Here is a 21225-nt window from a genome sequence, read left to right on the forward strand (position 1 = left end):
TGTTTATTTATTTGTAAAATTTGCATTGACAAATGCAAAATAGGTTTTTGTGGCATTGAACCTCTCTTTCTCCCAATCCAGAATGCAACTCATACTGTCAACAGTCTCTTATTATCAGTTCCTATTGAGGCTGATCTAAACGTCAGCTTTGAACACTAACTTCCCACAGTCTTCAGAACACAGATGCTTCTTTCTACAAGCCTTGACTACCATGGCAGCCAACAAAGCTAGATAAAAATAAAATAAAATGCAAAGCAGTTGTCCCCGCTTGCACAGAAAATCTTTTGTTTGGGCCTGCCCCTCCCTCCTTTTTCCCCTTTAAAAATATTAAATGCGTAAGAGGACAGGCAGAGACAAAAGTAGCACAGCTAATCGAACAAATTACACCAACCTCCTTGGTGATCTTGAGAATGATTCATATAAAAAAATACATTCCTCCTAGAGATCTAATAACATTATTAATTCTGTTGGCTTCCGATAACAGAAGTCAAATTATATTCATGCCATTCATTTTGTCTTTTATCCTCTGTGCATGCCTTACTGTATAGGAAAGGGCAAAGCCTGAATACCAGCAAGAAAAAAACATTGCTTGAATGGTATATAATGAATAATGAAATGCACAAAACTATTTAACTATTAAACTTATTAAACTCTGTCTCTATCTCCCTCTCCCTCCTTCTCCCTCTCTCCCTCTCTCTCCCTCCCTCTCCCTCCCTCTTTTTCTCTCCCTCTCCCTCCCTCTCCCCCTCTCCCTCCCTCTCCCCCTCTCCCTCTCCCTCTCCCTCTCTCTATTTTTAGTATTTTAGTATTTATTTGATTTGTCAATTGCTTACAAGATAGAGGTATAAGATTAAATATAGTTTTGAATACATGAGATAGATACTTATAAGAAAAATAAAAGAAACAACAAGACAGGGATGGTAGGCACGTTGGTGCGCTGATGCACGCCCCCTACAGACCTTTTAGGAAAGGGGTGAGGTCAATAGTAGACAGTCTAAGGTTAAAGTTTTTGGGGTCTGGGGAAGAAACCACAGAATCAGGTAGAGTATTCCAGACATTGACCACTCTGTTGCTAAAGTCTTATTTCCTGCAATCAAGTTTGGTGCGGTTAACCTTGAGTTTGTATCTATTGTGTGCTCTTATGTTGCTATGGTTGAAGCTGAAGTATTCATTGACAGGTAGGACATTGCAATGTATGATTTTATATACTATATTTAGATTGGACCAGAGGCGGCGTACTTCTAGGTCTAGAATTTCGAGTCTGGTGGCATAAGGTATTCTGCAACGAGTAGAGGAGTGGAGAACTCTTCTTGTGAAATATTTCTGGACTTTCTCAACTGTGTTAATATCAGATACGTAATGTGGGTTCCAGACTGCTGAGCTGTATTCAAGTATAGGTCTAGTAAATGTTTTGTATGCTCTAGTTAGTAGTGTGATATTACCAGAGAAGAAGCTACGTAGGATTAGATTAACTACTCTTAATGCCTTTTTGGCTATGTAGTTACAGTGGGCTCTAGCACTTAGATCATTTGAGATGAGTACTCCAAGGTTCTTGACAAAGTTTGGATCCTCAACAAGTTCTTGACTGCCTCTCCCTCCCTCTCCCTCTCATTTTGCCTGTGCTTTATTTCTGGGTTTTCAGCTCAGCTGCTTTGCGCGGCACAGAGAATTGCCGTGAATCCACTGTTCTACACACAGGGCTTGCATCTGAAGGTGAGTTGCAAATGTTGCTTGCGCACGCAAAGTACGCAGTCACCAATCTGGTTGTTACACCAGTTGAATCCCACCCCTGATCTTGAGTTTTACAAATCCAGTTACATAGGGCTCAGGATATCTTACTCCTCTGGTCTTATTAATAGTAGTTTTGTCTGCATTGAAAATGGCTTTATCTTCCAGGTATTTTGCAAATATGACACAAGATTCCTAGGAAGGTTCCTCAGTTTCCCAAAACAAACCCCTCTGACCAACCCAACTCTGAGTGAGAAGAGGTGCATATATATATAGAGTATCCCTCATAATGAACGTCTGCTTATGTTCCTTCAGGCTTGTAACAACTTCTCCATCAATTGTGCTCCTGCATAAATTGCTTATGCCACATTTGCATGCTGGAATATGAATGAAAATAGAAATTTCTACCAGAAATTGAGGTGGGAAAGAGATGCAAAGGGAAAGAGGGCAAAGCAAAGGAGATAACATATATGTCCCAAAGGTGCTCTTTTTCAAGAGGCTACTGGACTTTCTTTGTTTTTCTTTGAAGACATTTCACTTCTCATTCAAGAAACTTCTTCCATTCATTCTTTTCTTGGATGAGAAATGTCTTCAAGGAAAATCAAAGAAAGTCCCATTGCCTCTTGAAAAAGCACCTTTAGGACAACCATGACCTGGATGACTGAGAATAGAGGTAGCATCTAATGAATCTATTGGAAGTGGGCAGCTACCACAATTTTTAAATAATAATCAAAAGAATAATAGGTGGAAAAAATGCCAAATCAAGTCTAAATATCTGAGTAACTTTGAATAATAATAATCATGATAATGATAATGATCATCATCATCATCATTACAACTTACTTGTAATTGGCTAAAATCAGGAATACTGAAAGAAGAAACTGAAGGCTTTATTTTGGATGCTCAAGAACAAGCCTTAGCCACAAATTGCATGAAGGCAAAGATTCAGCATGTCACCACCAACAGCAAATGCCGCCTCTGTAATGAGAAAGATGAAACAGTTGACCATTTAATCAGTGGATGCAGCAAGATTTCACAAACTGACTACTCAGAACGCCATAACCGAGTTGCTAAAATCATTCACTGGAAATTATGCCAAAAGTTTGGATTTGAGTATAGTAACAACTACTGGGAACATCAGGTTGAAAAGGTTCTGGAGAATGACAAAGTCAAGATCTTGTGGGACTTCAGAATTCAGACGGACAGACATTTGGCCCACAACACGCCTGACATAACAATAATTGAGAAGAAAAAGATTTTGTTCACTGACATTGCAATATCTGGTGATGCACGAATTGTAGACACACAGCAAGAAAAAATCACAAAGTACTGGGACTTACAAACTGAAGTTGAGTGACTTTGGAAAAATAAATCATGTGTTATCCCAATTGTAATTGGAGCCCTTGGAGCAATACCTAAAGGGCTGCCTCACTATTTGGAAATCCTGAATTTATCAGACTTATTTATTTATCGCTCCAAGACCAATAAACACAGACCAAGACTCCCAACCAATCAGGATGAAGAAAAAACCATTCTGGCACAGCTGTAGGCTAGCCTCAAATTTAAAACTGAATCAACTGGAAAAGTTTGACTCACAAACGAACACAATACAGAAGCCTGATGATGGCAGATGAGATTCTGCCAAAACGTTGCTACAACTTTAAAAGCACAACTACAATGACGTGGGAAAATACCCGAACAAAGCTGAATACCATACATCTAAGTACCCGCGAAAACTTAAGAAAACATACACACACACACACACACACACACACACAAATACTGGGGGGGGTAAGTCACCCCTAACACCCTTTGGGGTGTGTGTTTGCCTTAAAATGGCTTCTACTGTACAGCACAGTGGACTTGCTATGGTAACAGTACTCCACAAGGGGGTTCCCTCTCAGCCCTCCAAGAAAACATCAGGCAATTGGCTAAATACAATCAAAAGCTCCAAAAATGAAACACCAGCATAGACAACAAACTCCCAAGGAGAGGAATAGAAGACTTCTGATGCTGCATGAGAGACAGTACAACAGTGTGAATCCCGACTACAGGGTTTTCCTGTCTAATACAGGATTGGGATAAATAAATACCCGGACAACCCAGGTTATCGGCTAGTTGTTGACAAGAAAGACCAAAAGCCTAGACAGTGGATGTGGCAGTACTTGGAGAAAGAAGAGTAAAGGACAGCAGGATAGGATCGTAAAATACAAAGACCTGCAAATAGAAGTAGAACAAGTATGGCAAAAGAAATCGAAGGTAGCACCAATAATCCCAGAGCACTTTAGCCCTGGTGGTGCAGTGGTTAGGAGGCAGCATTGCAGGATAATTCTGCTAATTCTGCTGAGTGCCAGCTGTTTGATTCTGACCAGCTCAAGGTTGGTAAAATGAAAGCCCAGATTGTTGGGGGCAACAGGCTGACTCTGTACAGCACTCAGAGAGTGTTGTAAAGCACTATGAAATGGTATGATATATAAGTCTAAGTGCTATTCTGTTCTGTTTTATTCTATTCTATTCTAATTATTCCTTTCCTTTCATTTTCCCCCTACTGTAACAGATTTAACAGATAATCAGAGTTGGAAGGGACCTTGTAGATTGTTTAGTCCAACCCCCTGCCCAAGCATTCTATTCTGTTCTGTTCTATTCTATTTTTTGTTCTGTTCTGTTTCGTTCCATCCTATCCTATCCTATCCTATTCTAATTATTCCTTTCCTATTCTGTTCTGTTCTGTTCCGTTCCGTTCTGTTCCATTCCATTCTATTATATTCCCTTCCCTTCTATTTCTCTTCTCTTCTCTTCTCTTCTCTTCTCTTCTCTTCTCTTCTCTTCTCTTCTCTTCTCTTCTCTTCTCCTCTCCTCTCCTCTCCTCTCCTCTCCTCTTCCATTCCATTCCATTCTATTATATTCCCTTCCCTTCTATTTCTCTTCTCTTCTCTTCTCTTCTCTTCTCTTCTCTTCTCTTCTCCTCTCCTCTCCTCTCCTCTCCTCTCCTCTCCTCTTCCATTCCATTCCATTCCATATTCTATGTGCTGTGCTTTTCTGCTGTATTGGCACCATGATTAGAATACAATGCTGCAGGTGAATTCTGCTCACTGCCAGCAGTTCAATCCTGACCAGTTCAAGCTTGACTCAGCCTTCCATCCTTCCAAGGTCAGTCAAATGAGGACCCAGATTGTTGGGGGAAATATGCCAATTTTGTAAACTACTTACATAAGGCACCGTGAAGCAGTATATAAGTCTTAAGTGTTATTACTATTGCTAATAGTAACAGTCACCTTGGGCATTATCGCCATTAATAAAATCACCAATTGCAACAACTTGCATTCTGTGACGATGTATGGAACACTATCAGACATCCATATCTGCCTACCCCAGGTCCTTTTGGGAAGGATTCAATAGGCGGGTAAAAATGCCAAATCCAGTCTGACATACCACAATAACAATCCCCCTATTTCATTCTGGAGGCAGTGCAGTACTGAAGCTGAAAAGACGGATTTGAACACCTTTTCTACATGCATTCATCTGGAACCTGAAAATATAAGTTCAAGGGAGGATTGCATAAAAGCAGTGATCCATAGAAGAATCAGAGTTCGCTCTCTTCAGTTCTATTAGCCACCAAAGGTCTCTAGGTTCACTGGCTTTTGTAAGAGCTGAGTAGCTATGATCTACATTGAAAAACCCGGAATGACAAATTGTTCTTTTACGCAAGTGTCATTGTGCACGCGCACACACACACACACACACTTGAACCAACACCATCAAAACAATCGAAAGGATACCATAAATAACTTTACTTGCTGCACTTGGTACTTCAGAACATCTTGTATCAATTAACATGTGGCATTTTGAACACCAGATAGGAAGGTTTTTCTTTCAGCATGTTTTATATTTATTAAATGATATTGAAATAACCAAATCTGAAGGAACTGTTTCAGAAATCTAACGCTTATACTTCATTCTCAAACTAATTGGTTGGTCCATTGTTTTCTGTTCTCCTTAGATAAATACATGTAATAAAAAGTAGTGATATTTACCTCCAAGTGACATATAACTCTTAGTTACGGTAACTTTCATCAAAATGCTGAGTCTCTCTCTTCCAGAATAAAGAGTATCGGAACTGTTTATGTTAAAATAATAATAATGTGGCAAAATCTAGCAAAGATAGTACCAATAGTGATAGGGGCCTTGGGTACAATCCCAAAACATCTGGAACACCACTTCAATACTGTTGGCATTGACAAAATCCCCACCAGTCAATTACAAAAGGCAGCTTTATTTGAAACAGCTTACATCCTATGATGATACCCTTAGCACCATCATAAAACCAACATCCTAGGTTCTTGGGAAGGACTCAAGAAGTGGATAAAAATGCCAAATCCAAATGAACATCTGGCTGATTGTATGACCAACCATAACGATAATAATAAGAGCCAAATATAGACCCACATCAAGGCACATTGATGCCTGTTTGAAAAAGAGATGGGGAGAACAAGAATTGCTACCATTTATCAGAGACTATAAAAATGTAACAGTGACAAGGGACATGAAGAAGAAAAAAAACGTGAATAATTTTGCCCACAGTCTGAAACTTCAGCAATCAATCAATCAGATTGGAGCTGGAAGAGACCTTAAAGGTCTTCTAGTCCAACCCTCTGTTCAAACAGGAGACCTATGCATCATTCATCATGAAGAGCTATGGTGGCACAGTGGTTAGAATGCATTACTGCTGCCTGCCGGCTGCCTGCAATTTGGCAGTTCGAATATCACTAACTCAAAATTGACTCAGCCTTCCGTCCTCTGAGGTCGATAAAATGAGGACCCAGATTGTTAGGGCCAATATGTAAACTGCTTAGAGAGGGCTGTAAAGCACTGTGAAGTGGTATATAAGTCTAAGTGCTACTGCTATCAGCACAAAAATGTAATGGAGATTGAAGAGAACTAATGCTTCTGGATCAGAGGATAATTCATACAAACAGCAGACACAGTATTCGTTGATTTGATTTTTAAAACAGCAGATACAAATATCTGATAAACATTAGCCGTATTAGCTACTTCTTTCTCATTTTACATCTGTCCCATTTTAGGCTGAAAGAGAAAGTGTGAGGAAAACACCCTACAAATCAGTATTCTTACCATGAAGCCAAAGAGGCAGATGAAAGTTACTGTTACAAACCACACAGAAGTTAAATCCACTTGGTGTTCCTATGGATCAGCCCTTACATGATTAATTATAGATCTAATGGGGGGGGGGAAGTAAACAACACGGTCTAATTGCAAAGCTGTAAGCTCAAGTCTTCTTAATCACACCAGGATTCGTAAATCTGCCTTCCCCTCCCTTCCCCCAAGTGGCTCATAGGTTTTTGTCACTCACATCTGCTGTGAATCAACTCACATTATTACTTTCACCCAACGGTATCAAAGCATGTTGATTGAAATTAGATAAATCACGCCAATGACACCATTTTTTGAATGCATGGGAAGCAACGGTGGGATTCAAATTTCTTTTACTACCAGTTCTGTGGGCGTGGCTTGGTGGGCATGGCTTGGTGGGCATGGCAGGGGAAGGATATTATAAAATCTCCATTCCCTTCCCACTCCTGGGGGAAGGTTACTGCAAAATCCCATTCCCTCCCCACCCCACTAATCTGCTTTCCAGCTCTGTTCTCCTGTATAGGGCAACAAAAGAAGACCCAGCTGATCAGCTGAGACTCAGGAGGCAGAGAATAGATGAGGGGTGGGGCCAGTCAGAGGTGGCATTTGCTGGTTCTCCGAACTACTCAAAATTTCCGCTATCGGTTCTCCAGAACTGGTCCGAACCAGTTGAAGACCACCTCTGATGGGAAGGTTGTGGTGTGGAAGTGGAAAGTTAATGGATGCCTTTCTTTTGTGATCATTCTATTTTTTCCACAGTTGCTGGTATGTCTTTCTCATGTATCGTAATCAAAATGCCAGGCATAAAGCAGTATTCATCACTGGTCCGTAAGCTTATTAAGCAAACTGTAATTAGAATGTCGCTGAAGGATTGCAGGAAAAATTCACATCTGGGGTGTCACGAATGCTTCCTTCTCCACGCCACCTTGGGTGATTCTAGATAATAAGGAGCTTCAAAGTAAACAAATTCCTCTCCACCACTACAAGCAGGATGTGATAAAAGAGAGGACGAGACTTGCCAATTAGTCCATTCTTAGATATTGAAATTTCATGCTGCTTTTAATGGAAAGGTTTATATCTCCATTCTGGATACACCGTGAGTAATAAATCCATTTCATTGAGACATTTGGCACGATGACTAGAGATTTTTTTATCGGGATCAATGCTGCGGCATATGAATCCATCATAGTTAGACGCATGTGGGCAGGCACAAAGAGAGCCCTAATTTATTCACTGAATTTATATCCTGGGATGTATTTACTCCTTCCCATTTATATCTTCTGCAGAGCTCCATCATTTGAACTTCAGCTTCAATTCCTCATTGAGAAAGAATCAGGATGTTGATCATTTACTATTTATTTATTATGAAATGCCTTTGCCGCCCTCCTCATTTCAAAGTGTGTCTGTCAGCTTTGAACATAAGAAAAGAAAAACCTTTAAAGTCATCAAATATAAATATACCCAAGGAAATCACAATAGAAGCCGAATAAAAGCATTGATACAAGATGTTGAAGGAGGCAAAGGAATAGCTGTTACTTATGATGAGGTTTACTTGAGATGATATCCCGGGAATGAAAAAAGCAGACTCTTCTAACAACTTACAGGAAATATAACAAAATATCAAAGTTGGAAGGAACCTTGGAGGTCTTCTAGTCCAACCCTCTGCTCAAGCAGGAAACCCTATGTTAGAGTTTGCAGCAGAAATTCAAATCCAGAAAGCACACACAGATGACTGATTCAGCAGGATTCATTAACTTCTTGATATACATAATAACACATAAAGTAAAGTTTACAATATCAAGAGTAGATTCTTCCAATGTGGTAAAGGTTACAAGCAACACACAAGCTGTTTCAGAGCTCAGAGCAGATTACTTTCAGTTCAGAGCTTAGAGCACAGAGCTAAGCCACGCCCAGACTCTTTCCAGTATCAGCCCCCAATTCAGCTCCCATCAGCTGACCTTGTTATCCATGTCTCTGCCAGTTCATGAATATTCTGACACACTATACCATTTGAGACAAACAGTTGTCCAATCTGTTCTTTAAAAAAAAAAAAAAAAACTTCCAGTGTTGGAGGATTCACAACTTCTGGAGGCATATAAATCTTTCCATTCCCCACCATCCAGTCAGAACTGATGAAGCTTCTTGGATGAGAAGCAAAACCTCTTCAAAGAAAAACCAGAAAGTCCAATTACCTCTTGAAAAAGCACCTTTGGGACAGCCATGACCTGGAGGACTGAGAATCTCTACAGACTTTTATCTGTACAAATTGGAATGAACACCTTTTGAATGGTGTGGGAATAGGAATGATTTCCAGAGGAAAAAATGTAGACTACAGAAAAACCACTTGCACTACTCAGATGACCCCGAGGACACAGATAAACCTCCAAGTGCTTCAATGATCCTCTAAAAAGATGCAAATTACTAGCTGTTTGCAAGGAATATAAATCCTTCCATTCCCCACCATCCAGTCAGAACTGATGAAGCTTCTTGGATGAGAAGCGAAACCTCTCCAAAGAAAAACCAGAAAGTCCAGTTACCTCTTGAAAAAGCACCTTTGGGACAGCCATGACCTGGAGGACTGAGAATCTCCATCGACAAGCCAGCTGTGATTTGCTATGCAGCCACAATCCTTCAAAGCTTTCTCCTTGTTTGTTGCCAGCCAATTCACAATCATTACATTTTATTGCTACACCGGTAGGTTAGCCACAACTGTTAATGAGATTTCTGTATTTACAACCCCAATGCTCGATTGTACTAGTAAAATTAATACATTAATAAATCTGGGGAGAAAAGATTTGGAAGAAAAAGATCCCTGTATATAGCTACTTCACCCAATACTCAATACAGTGCATAGCACTATAATCTAATTAAACATCTGGATTCATAGATGTTAAGCCACAGAGGAATGCAGCTGCATCATTTTAGAAACTTATATTATTATTTCAGTAGTGATTTCCACAGCTAGCTTGAACAAAAAAAATATTTGCTTTGAAAACAGCATTTTTTTGTCTTTTTGTTAGGATGGTTCATTATATATACAGTATTTTTTTTTTATAAAAAAAATGAACTATGAACTTCTGCAACTATACTTTGGTTTTTGAACCTTCATGTCAATTCTGATTCCTGATACTACTATCTGGACTAATCCCTGCAGTTGTATTGGCAACTTTTTCAAATGTGGTTTGTCCTTTTATTCTTCTTGAGCGGGAGCTCAAAGTCACCTAGCTGGCTTTGTGCCTGAAGCTTGTAGTTTCTTGACTTTCTGCCTTTAATCATCATTTTCATCATCATCATCATCTTTTAATGACCCCATAACCCCTTGCGGGATGGAGCCTGAGCAACTGAATGGAGCTAGCAGAATGTTTAATGGCCGGATGCCCTTCCTGTTGCCAATGAGGGAGGGATCAAGCTATTTTCTAAAGCTCCTGTAGGCCAGACAAGGAATAATGGATGGAAACAGAACAAGAAGAGATTTAACCTGGAAGTAAGGAGAAACTTTCTGACAGTGAGAATAATCAACCAATGGAACAGAAGTTGCCCTCGGAAGTTGTGGGAGCGCACTTGAGACTTTCAAGAAGATATTGGACTGCCGTTTGTCAGAAATGGTGTAGGGTCTCCCGCTTGGGCAGGGGGTTGGACTAGATGACCTACAAGGTACCTTCCAACTCTGATTATCTGTTATTTAACTATTTTCCTTCCTGTTCACAGAGCTATCTCATTATCAAGCCAGGATCCATAAATATTGGATGCATAGATTCATTTTTAACAGATACGTATAATCTAACACTTTTATTTAGTGGAGAACCAGAAGTAAAAATCCCCTGAAATGTCATTTCTAACTTCAAATAATCTTTTTTGGTGTGTGTGTGTATGTGGATGAGTTAAGTAATATTTTCCCTTTGCTTAATGGTACCAAATAATTTCAATATTTTGTACGTCCCTTTTCTACACTGAATGGAGACGTAATTAATTCTGCAGTGGTGTTTTCTCCAGCAATTGTTTTGGTACATTAGGAAGAATGTGGAAGAAATTCATTCGGTTTACATTTTAACGTGGTGCCACTTAATTTACACCCCTTGAACCAATATGCAATATGCAATAACCAAAATAGGCTTATACTTCAATTTTACCATATTTTCCTCCAATGCTACTAGCAGGACTCAAAAATTTATTAAAATGCATACATTAGAGAAAATAACCCACCAGAAAGATATTTATATTATAAGAAAATGAGTCCACAGATGTGTATAGTAGGAACAATTGTCTACAAAATTAATAGAATAGGAGAAATATCTGCTGTGGTGTTAAAATAAATCAATAAGAGACATACAGCTCTACTCATCCCAACCAATATATGTTGATCGGACAGTGGAGATCTCATAAGCCCTGCTCAGATGGACGAGCCATATACAGAAGGTCTATCTACAGGATCAGAGCTTCTACAATGATCACAACCAACCTATGCAAAACAAAATCCTGCATAGTAAGATTCTATAGAGTCAGGAAATCTGTGCAATTAAGATTCATATTTGTGTCAAAAGTCCATGTATCTCCACCCTTCCTTATAAGGGAGCTTCTGCTCAGCAGATATTGCTCTCAACATGTGGTCATCAGAAGATACAACTTGTAGAACACACATAGCAGATCCTCCTTATAGATCAACCTGGTTGATGAAGGTGGCTTTAACCATAGCTTGAGAGGAAAATAACCAAGTCCTATTTTAGGACTTCTATTAGGTATCTGATTGACTTCAGTGGCAAACAGCATGTTAGATCAGTCTACCTTCTGATCCAACATTGTTTTGTTTTTGTTTTTGTTTAATAAATACAGGAAAAAGCACTTTGGTTTTGTCAAATTACATTACTTCTTATTTCAGCGTTTATATTCTGAATTATGGATGCTCAAGTGCTTGGATCAGGGTTTTATAATACCGCTTGCCATGGTGGGATTCAATATTTTTTACTCCCTGTTCTATGGGTGTGGTTTGGTGGGCGTGGTGTGGCTTGGTGGGCATGACTTGGTGGGCATGGCAGGAGAAGGATACCGTAAAAATCTCCATTCCCATTGCACTCTTGGGGGAAGGATACTGCAAAATCCCCATTCCCTCCCCACCCCACTAACCTGCTTTCCAGCTCCGTTCTCCCGGGCAGGGCAACAAAAGAAAACCTAGCCGATCAGCTGGGACTCAATGGGAGGCAAAGAATAGATGGGGGCGAGGTCAGTCAGAGGTGGTATTTGACGGTTCTCTGAACTACTCAAATTTTCCGCTACTGGTTCGCCGGAACTGGTCAGAACCTGCTGAATACCCCTTCTGGCTGCTTGCCTATGCAAACAACAATACCGTCCAAAATTTACCTATCTACTATCTTTCCCAAAGTACTTTAGGGCAGAAAAAGAAGAAACAGGTGGAAGATCATTAAAGAGAGATCCAACCTAGAATGAAGGAGAAATTTGCCTGACAATTAGACCAATTAATCAGTGGAACGGCTTGCCTTCAGAAGTTGTAGGTGCTTCATCCCTGGAGCTTTCCAAGAAAAGATCGGACAGCCATTTGTTTCCTGCCTGAGCAGAAGGTTGGACGAGAAAACCTCCAAGGTACCTTACAACTCTGTTATTCTGTTAATCTCATCCACAGCCAAAGATATACCTCTCAAAATCTTATGTAATTAACCAGGAAGTTTCAGTTATTCCATTGGCAGTTTCTTGAGGCTTTAGATGGCAATGTCTTACTCTAAAACCACAATAAATTATCGATTTAAATATACATTTTTCAGATGATTTCTTGTTTTAAAAAATAAATCCCTGATTTATAGAAAAGCAAGAGGAAACTGCTTACAGGCAGGCAAATTTGGACACGCTGCCCAATGCAGTTATAAAATATCTCCTATTTATAACTACTATCCAGAGAATTATGCAAGATAGCTTTGTCTCTGGCTTCCAGAACTGTCTCTGGCTTCCAGATGGTCCCGATTTAGACTTAGAATAACTTTAATGTCACTTTGAATGTACACTAATCGGCATACATTAAAATGAAATTTCACTGCATACAGCTCTCAAATGGTCACCACCTCCAATATGCATTACATAAACATGACAAAATAAATAAATAAATACAAAATTACGCATATACCCGCATGTTTTATGACATAGAGCAAGGGTCTTAAAACTTGGCAAGTTTAAGATTTCTGGACTTCAACTCCCAGACTTCCTCAGCTAACATGACTGGAGAAGGAATTCTGGGAGTTGAAGTCCACAAGTCTTAAAGCTGTCAAGTTTGAAGACCCCTGACATAGAGAAACAGCACAGTTTAGTTCGGATGTGTAAATGTCCATGGTGAGAAAAAACAAATCTTGTGAGTTTACCAGACGGATGGCCTAGGGAACAAAGCTGTTACAAAATCTGGTAGCCCTGCTAGAAATACTTTGAAACCTCCTTCCAATGGGGAGCAACAGAAACAGACCGTAAAGTGAGTGTGTGAGGTTTCTAACAATGCTTTGTGCTCTAAACCCATAGTGCTTATAAGCAGTATCCTGAATTACAGGAAGCGAGCTTCCTATAATCTTCTCCACTGCACTTACCACTCTCTGTAGGGACTTTCTATCTGAGGTGCTGCTACCACCAAAACAGACAGTGATGCTCGTGCCTCTGTAAAAAGTGGCCAGGACAGAAGGAGAAAGATGTGTTGCACTCCAAAGTCTCCTTTCCAACCTATTATTACCTTTCCTCTCCCTCTGCCATTATTATTGCCTGGTTGCAGGCAGGTTGCATAGCGAGTCGGACATAGCAGGAACAAACCTTTAAAAAAACACCCAAAGGATTATTGACACTACCCTAACATCAGGCCCCAGGAACAAGGCCGGGTAGGTAAGCATTCTCTGGATCTTCTGGAGAAGTTCTTCTAAAGAGCAAGGACCACAATCCCTTCTCATACCTTGTATCAGTTCACTGGATCATAAATACAGTTGTTTTATGGGGAAAGTCTTATTGGACTCAGAGGGTTTATTCCTAATTAGCAAACACAAAACATCTGTATCCTGCTTCCCTCTTCCAAGTATTTCAAGTTGAAAAATAACCTGCATTCAACAGCAAGATGTAGTTTTGTATGCTGAACAAGTGGCATCAATCACTGTCTTTGTTGGAAGAGGTCACTGATGCTGTGATTCTTGCATTCCATGTGCAATTGGAGGAATGAACTGTCCAACCTTTAAGACAGAACTATATATTTTAAAATATATATCTTTGTGTGCACATATATATACTTTGTAGATATACTAGTGAGCACACCTATGCAGATATCTCCTATCCAAGTATTAAACATGTCTGACTCTCTGCTTACCTTTTGTGAAAACCATAGAAATTGAAATGGTTTATTCCACTTACTGTAGTAAAGAGTTCCTGAAGCTGACCTCAATTCCTGGTGACTACATGGGGATGTCCATGGTTGTTTGTTTGATTGACTTTGAGGCTATCCATTGCCCCAAGACTCTGAGTGGTTCAGAGTGTTAGAAGTAAGAAAACCAGAAAACAGTAAGGGCAAAGATCATGCATATCCATGCTTAATTGAATTCAGCTCCACAGGGGCTTAACACAATACCTGGAGAATAACCAAGTATCTAGAAATTCTTTCAACATTACTAGAGGGTAGGTGTTGTGACAGAGAAGGCACACTTCATACATTTTTTTTTGCTTGCCACTTCCATGTCAAAATGGAAATCTCCCCAGAACAGTAATTAGAACATAGTGTCTAGGTTCCAACTGATGAACACAACCAAAGCAAGCATGTCTGAGCATGATCCAATCTCTTAATGCAAAACTTTTGGCATAAATTAGGGCAAAACCAGTTCTAATTAATTCTCATGCAAAGCCACATAATTAAACTAAAAATTGCCTCTCCCCCTATTAGACCAGGTCACATTGTCCAATTGAGTCTCATGCAGTGGTGGGATTCAATTTTTTTTACTACCGGTTCTGTGGGCGTGGCTTGGTGGGCGTGGAAGGATACTATAAAAACTCCAGTCAGAGGTAGTATTTGTTAGTTCTCTGAACTACTCAAAATTTTCACTACCGGTTCTCCAGAATTGGCCAGAACCTGCTGAATATCACCTCTGGTCTCATGGTATTGTTATGAGAAAGTTCTTTTGATTCTGGGAAATACCTGCCAAAGTGTCCTTGGTTCTCATGGCTATCTTTTAGATGTCTGGAGTCTACATTCCATCTCACCTTTCCCTCCCCCCTGGTTCGTTGACAAGCTGAGAAGTGATAATGGTTGAAACAGTATGAAACACATTTCAAAACTTGACACATAGAACATTATCAGAGTTGGAAAGAACCTTGGAGGTCTTCTAGTCTAGTCTAGTCTTCTAGTCCAACCCAATGCTCAACACCCTATGTCATTCCAAACAAATAGCTATCCAGTCTCTTCTGAAAAACCTCCAGTGATCGAGCACACACAACTTCTGGTTGCAAGCTGTTCCAATGGCTAATTGTTCCAACTGTTAGGAAGTTTCTCCTTAGTTCTAATTTGCTTCTCTCCTTGATTAATTTTCATCCATTGCTTCTTGGCTTTTCTTTTTCTTTTTTTTTTTTCTGAGACAGCTTCCACTTTGGGGATCATGTAAATTTATTAGCGTTCATACATGTTTCTTTTTTAAAAAAAAATATATTAAAAAATTCTCAATACAGTAAAAAGTATATTTTTGACAAAAAAAGAGGAAAAAAATGGGAAAAAGAAAGAAAAGGAATGAAAAGAGAAGAAAACACCCTTCCTTCTGTGGAAGGAATTCTTCCCTTATTTTCTAATTTGTAGTTATTGAATATTTATGCCAACCATCTCACTGATACAGTGACTCTAGGCAACTTGCAACATAATAAAAAGTTAAAAAAAAAAAAAAGGTAATTCAAGGCAATTAAAATTAGGAAAGTTGAACAGCAAATTAAAAAGAAGATAATTGTTATTTATTTATTACATGTTTTATGTTGTATCCTCATTCTTTTCCCCATCCTGTTTAATCCCTTCTAAACCCCAAATAAAGACATCGTAAATTTTGTTGTTTTCTTCTACAGGTTTTGCAGTCTTTCTAAAAAGTCTTATCATTCACACACCCCACCACCCACCCACCCAGGCAGACTGGTCACTATTCCCATTTCTGTAGTAGAGGTCTCATTTCAATACAATTATATGAAGCAATCTTGCCCACGTCATAATAGGTGTGACAGTTAAAGCATTGTTCGATTTTTCCATTTGTTTATTAAGACAAGGAAGAATTCCCCAGCTGGTTCTTCAAAATTTGAAAGCCTGGATAGCTATAGAAGAAGAGCTTTACTTGAAGACTCAAGATCAGATGAGAAATTTAGTGTTTTGGTTATGTATATATGTTTGTATAAAGCATGTCAAAAGATGAGAAAGGAATGCTTCAAAATACCAATGTAGTTCAAGTTTCCTTCCTTCCTTTCTCTTTTGCTCTCTGCTTGCTTGCTTGCTTCCTTCTTTCTTTTCTTTTTTTCTTTCTTTCCTTTTTTCTTTCCTTTCTTTTCTTCCTTCCTTCCTTTCTTTCTTTCTTTCTTTCTTTCTTTCTTTCTTTCTTTCTTTCTTTCTTTCTTTCTTTCTTTCCTTCCTTCCTTCCTTCCTTCCTTCCTTCCTTCCTTCCTTCCTTCCTTCCTTCCTTCCTCTTTCTCCATTTCCTCCCTTTCTAGTTCCTTCCTTCCTTCCTACTTCCTTCCTTCCTTCCTACTTCCTTCCTTCCTTCCTAAAAGATTTAATATAACAACTTGAATGCTTAAACATGGATTTCTAGACACCTAAGCCTCAGAAGGGACTGATCTAAATTTGCCATTAAGAAGTTGAACAATATGAAATAAGCATTTTTCAATTTTGTGGAATTATGGTTTCTTTTTCTGTTCCAGTCTGGCTTCCTCCTGTTTGATACCCTTAAAATCTCTCCCTTTCTTTTTCCCTTTCTTCCACTCTATTTTGCTCCCTTCAATCTGATTACATATCTCCCATATAGTTAGCTCTCCCTATTGTTTAATCGCTTAGTTCTGTAATGCACACCAGCGTGTTGCCAATAGCTGGATGGTAATAACAGCTGTCTGGGATGAGGTGGTGGCGGGAAGTTCATTTTCATACAGGGAATTTCCTCTATTCTTTCTGGCTGTTATTTGTTCTCAAGACAGGGGTTAAAGGCATTCATTTCCCCCTAATCTATTCCTAAAGAAAGCTGGCAAACAACTTACCGTACTGCGCACCATGGAGAATTAAATATAGGGAATCATAAGTTCTTTATAAGTTTGTATGCCTGACTCACATTCTGATGAGGTGGGGGAAAAAAAATCAATTCACAGCTTCCCAAAGGCTGTCTTGGGGGCAGGTGGATCACTTCAATGACTTACTGTCTGCCTTGTCCCTTTGTGTGATGACAAACAGAACTGGAACTGACATCACAGAACACAATTCGTGAGCTAAAATAAGCCACGTTCCTCCTTTTTTCTTCTCTTTCCCTCTCATCATGGAAACACAGGCCCTCATTTCTGAAATTAGAGGTGCAGAGTGATGGAGCTGACAGTCCCTGTTTGACTGCTGAAAGCTCTTCATATCGGGGTTGGTATTTAATTTCATTGTATGAGGTGCAATGACAATAAAGTACCCTAAAACTTGGGGACCACCCAGTCGTAGTGAGTGAGCCGTCTCCTTTGTCTTATTTAGAATAGAATAACAGAGTTGAAAGGGACCTTGGAGTCTTGTAGTCTTGCTTAGGCAGGAAACCCTACACCACTCCAGACATGGTTATCCAACATCTTTTTAAAAACTTTCTGTGTTGGAGCATTCACAACTTCTGGAGGCTGGTTGTTCTGCTGATTAATTGTTTTATCTGTCAGGAAATTTCTCCTTAGTTGTAAGTTGCTTCCCTCCTTGATTAGTTTCCACCCATTGCTTCTTGTCCTGCCCTCAGGGGCTTTGGAGAATAGCTTGACTCCCTCTTCTTTGGGGCAGCCCCTGAGATACTGGAGCACTGCTATCATGTCACCCCTAGTCCTTCTTTTCATCAGACTAGACATACCCAGTTTCAACAGCCATTCTTCATATGTTTTAACCCCCAATCTGCTAATAGGCTGAGATAATGATCAAGGAATACTACTCATCTCTATATATAATATTTACTAAATAAAAATTTTTAAATAATTAAAAACAGTACACATTTTTGGGGGAAAAGATAAGGAAAGTTATATGTAAGTGAAAAAAGTGGGGAAGGGAAGGAGAAGGGAAGGGAAAACTAATCAGTGGTAACCCAGGGAACCTTTTTTAGGTGCCATTATGATTCTTGGAGATTTTAGAGACCACAATGTTTCATGGCACTCCCTATTAATCAGCTGTTTCAACATCAAAGATACATTAAGGCCATTTTTATCCTGATTATATTATCAGAAACCAGAGGTTTTGTTTATTTTTAATTTCAGCCCGTGCTTGATTGCATCCAAAGCATAATTTAATCCACAAATGCACAATTTAGATTTGTGTCTGTGGAACGGTTGCCCTTTTATCTTGCCTGTACCAGACGTCCAAAATGGAATTAGGAAGCAGGTTTTATGCTGAAAAACAAATCTTACGTAATTTATTACTGAAACATCAAGTGTTGTTTTCCTCCTGACCAGGATCAAATATTCAGATTCACACCTCTCTTTGTGTGTGACTGTACATTTTTCACATTTCATAGTTTTCAGACCATTTTATGGTCACGGAATGATCTCCAAACCTCAGACCATAGGAAGCAGGAGAAAGCAAGAGGTCAGCTCGACTGGACCACAGCGTCACTTAATTCTGAAATGAAGGTCAGAAAGTTGCCCTTCCAATCAATATATGAAGTTAAATCCAATTATAATTGAAATTAGGCTGTGATTAATACATAGCTCAAGCCAATGTCCATAATTACACACACAAAAAAAAAGTTAAGTCAATGCTGCATGAAAATGTTCCTGTTGGACAGGATTGCATGGCAGCTGTATTGGAAAAGGAAATTTTGAAAATGAATCTTTCTGGCATGGTATCCAGTTTTGATGGCCGCAATATACAAAAAGAGGTTGAGACTCTAGAACAGGTGTGTCGAAATCAAGGGCCACGGACCAGATCCAGCCCCACAATGTGATCGTATCTGGCCTGTGGGGCTGTCGTGAAAAATATAAGGGTCAAGCCCACATTGCTTCGGCTTGGTCTACTCAATGTGAAGAGGAAACATGCCAGCAGTTTGGGAAGTGGTGTCAAGCTTGCCTTGCCCACAAAGCTGGCCATGCCCCCAGTCAGCCATGCCCAGTGAGTGGCAGCAAGCTGGCCATGCCCGCCCAGTCAGCCACACCCTCCCGTGCCCCCCCCCCCTGAGGTCAACCACAGCCCTGATGAGGCCCTCAAAGAAATTCAGTTGGACACCCCTGCTCTAGAAAGAGCACAGAGAAAAGCAAAAGAGATGATCAGAGGACTGGAGGCTAAAACATATGAAGAATGGTTGTGGAATTGGATAGGTCTAGTTTAATGAAAGAGGAGACTAGAGGTGACACAATAGCAGTCTTCGAGTATCTCAGGGCTGCCACAAAGAAGAGGGAGTTAACTTATTATCCAAAGCACCTGAGGGCAGGACAAGAAGCAATGGATGGAAATTAATCAAGGAGAGAAGGAACTTAGAATGAAGGAGAAATTTATTGACAGTGAGAACAATTAATCAGTGGAAGGAGTTGCCTATAGAAGTTGTGGGTGCTTCAACACTGGAAGTTTTTAAGAAAAAGATTGGACAACTATTTGTCTGAAATAGCAATAGCACTTAGACATATATACCACTTTATAGTGCTTCCCAGCCCTCTCTATGTGATTTACAGAGTCAGCCTCTTGCCCCCAACAATCTGGGTCCTCATTTTACCCACCTCGGAAGGATGGAAGGCTGAGTCAACCTTGAGCCTGGTAGGATTTTAACTGCCAAATTGTAGGCAGCTGGCTGCAGAAATAGCCTGCAGTACTGCACTCTAACCACTGCGCCACAGAGGCTCCTATTAAGGAAGAAATATAAAAATATAAATATATAAGGAAGAAACGGTATATGGTGTGCTGCTTGAAGTAGAAGACCTACAAGGTTCCTTCCAACTCTTATTCTGGTATTCTGGTATGATTGCATGGGTTCTGCCATAAACAGTAGCCACTGTCCATGCTTTCTATTTCCCCCCGCCCCCTTACCTAAGTCAGTTTTAGACTCCTGGAGATTGCCTGGCCAAGATTCTGCTGTTTTCTTGGCAATGTTTTTTTCAGAAGCTGTTTGTCATTGTCTCTTTAATAGGTCTAAGGAACAGTGACTGGCCAAAGTCACCCAGCTGGCTTCATAGCTAAGGCGGGACTAGAACTCACAGTCTTCTAGTTTCAAGTTTTCAGTTTTTAACCACTGAGCCATCATGCCCTCTGTCCAAATCTGTATTACCTTCCACCATGTAGACATACAACCCACCCAATTTTCCTGAACGAGTGTTCAAAATTGCACACGCAGAGGGATTTCATAATTGCATTTACAATTTTTTATTTACACATGCATGGACACGTAATGATTTTTCTCCAGAAAGCACATTACCCTTGCGTTTCTTCCAGCTTTTTCACCTCACCAAATTCAGATTCTAGACAGATCCACCAGCAAAATTTGAACACTCAAAACAATCCTCACTCAGCTAAGCCCACAGGTAATTCACCAGAAGATCCGCAGGTAGCAAGAATAAGCGATTCTGCATATAATTTTTTTCCCAAATTGCCTATGATTTTCAAAGATGTATTATAAACTCCTGAATGCATGGTGAATATGTGAAATCTCTTCCTAAAGAATGGGGAAATCTAAACATTAGGAAGGAGAAAAGGAAAGGGTTTGGGGGGGGGGAAATAGATGAGAGAGAGAGAGAGAGAACAGACAGAGAAGTGGGAAATGAAGAGATGCTCAGAAGAGAAGTAGATCAGACCAAAAAGCAAAGAGCAATTGAGCATAAAAGCAACGGAAAACCCTCAAACAGACAAATCATGTGTGAAGAGGCCAAGAGAACATCTCCAAGTCAAAAGCCAGCAATAATAGACTAGGAATATGATCATGCTTCATCTAACAATGGCAACACTCTGCTGTGCAATTCGAGGAAAAAAAATACCAAATTACTTGTATTTAATATGCGTTGCTAGACTTTTCATACTGCCAAGTTTTCAGCAACTAAAGTGGGATGCTTTAGAGGTGACAATTTGCAATGGACAATGTTCAGCAACAATCTTTGCTGGAGGAAGAAGGCCCAAGCTGACCGAGAAGGGAAACGAGAATCATACGGAACAAGAACCAGTCTTTTCCC

The sequence above is a fragment of the Notechis scutatus genome, chromosome 5 (assembly GCF_049901735.1).
Source record: "Notechis scutatus isolate UNSWTSFEM ecotype Mainland chromosome 5, rNotScu1.2, whole genome shotgun sequence".
Lineage (NCBI taxonomy): Eukaryota > Metazoa > Chordata > Lepidosauria > Squamata > Elapidae > Notechis > Notechis scutatus.